Source organism: Coturnix japonica, chromosome 2 (assembly GCF_001577835.2).
Source record: "Coturnix japonica isolate 7356 chromosome 2, Coturnix japonica 2.1, whole genome shotgun sequence".
In the NCBI taxonomy this organism is placed as follows: Eukaryota; Metazoa; Chordata; class Aves; order Galliformes; family Phasianidae; genus Coturnix; species Coturnix japonica.
The window spans coordinates 128,724,288-128,725,844 of NC_029517.1; the positions used below are offsets into that span (position 1 = coordinate 128,724,288).

Here is a 1,557-nt window from a genome sequence, read left to right on the forward strand (position 1 = left end):
AAACTTGCGGCAGCAGCCACGGCTGTCATGCAAGTGATGGGGTGAGCAAGATGTGAGAGGTGAGTTGGGGACGAGAAGAACGGTACTGCCCGGAGTTGATAGCACACGGCTGCTCCTCCTTTCTTGCATTGTGTTTGCGTTGCAGGCTTGTTTCTCTTGGCATGCCTCTATCCTTTCACTCCTCTACAAATCCATTTGAGAGAGTCGTGACTTTCTTCAAAGACAGAAGTACGTTTATCTAAGTACTGAGAAACACGCAGACCATGAATATAGCCCATGATTATCTGAATCCAGCTGTAATCTGCCTGTAGCCGTTTAGAAAGGGAACTCAGCACCATGCACATTCTCTTTCTTAACCATCTGAAAATAATTTTTTTTATTTATTATCTTATTGGTTGGTTCTACTTGTTTGTGCTTCCTTTTTAAGGAAACTTTTTTGTTCTTTTTTATTTCTTTATTTTTATTTTATATATTTTTTTTCTGTTAGAATTTCTTAAGCTTCATTTTCTTAGCAATAGAGCCTCCATTTGCAGGGGCCATCTAAACAGACTGCTTTCCTGATCTCTTGTTTGCAAGGACTCACCCTTCAGTAATTCCTGCTAGATCTTCTTTTCCAGTTTTGGTAACCTAGTTCAAGTTCCTATTCTGGGTCATAGCTTTTGCTACCTGATACCAATTCTACTTTTCCTTACATGAAGCCTGATTCCTCTCCCTGCTTTTCTCACTGCACAGAGAGCATGAAAGGGAACACAAACGAGCATCACAGAAGCCGTGTCTCTGCGTCTCCCCAAATGTATTCCTCTTCAGCTACATGCTGGACAACAAAACAGCAGTATTCTCTACTGGAATTGTTGGAAAAAAACATCTGATTGATTTCCATTTGAATAAAATATCTGCCTTGCTAACACAAAGAGTCTGTGGACATTTTTGAGGATACATTTGCAGCTTTGGGTTTGCCACTTAATCTCAGATATTTTGTCCACGCAGTCCACTCTGTTTTACAAATCTCTTCTGTATATTACTTTTCTGAGGTATTAACAGGAAATATAGTTAAACAGTGACACAGCAGTGAGGTCTGAAAGGACAGAAAGCAACATTTCAAGAAACAGTTATACATTGGACTGATGGCATAGTTTACTGGGAAATATTGGTGACAGATGGACAGTTGGACTGGATCATCTTGAAGGTCTTTTCCAACCATGATGATTCTGTGATTCTGTGACAGCCCCTTGGGTTGGCACCACACTGAACTGTGTGCTATGTTTCAATGCACAGGACTGCAAGTACACAAGATGTATTTGTTTGCTAAATGAGTCGGGAAAGATGAAAATTAATGGAAAAATGATTGTGGGGCTATATTGTACGGGCCCTGTCGCTGTCACACAGAGCAGAGCTCAATGCTGCCCCTCCACTCCCTGTGAGGAGCTGCAGCCGCCATCAGGCCTCCCCTCAGCGCCTCTACTCTGGGCTGAGCACACACAGGGAGCTGTTATGCCCTCTAGAGCCTTCACCATCTTTGTAGCTCTCCTTTGGACACTCTAATAGTTTTATGTTCAT

At 42.1% G+C, this 1,557-nt stretch overlaps 1 long non-coding RNA gene across 1 annotated transcript in view; it reads left to right on the forward strand.

Moving 5' to 3' along the window:
• Positions 1 to 905, forward strand: part of LOC107310553 — a 4,074-nt gene extending 3,169 nt beyond the window's left edge. The window contains exons 2-3 of the long non-coding RNA XR_001553635.2: positions 60 to 228; positions 733 to 905. This is a non-coding gene — a long non-coding RNA (uncharacterized LOC107310553). The remainder of the gene's footprint in view (positions 1 to 59; positions 229 to 732) is intronic.
• The last annotated feature ends 652 nt before the right edge of the window (positions 906 to 1,557 follow it).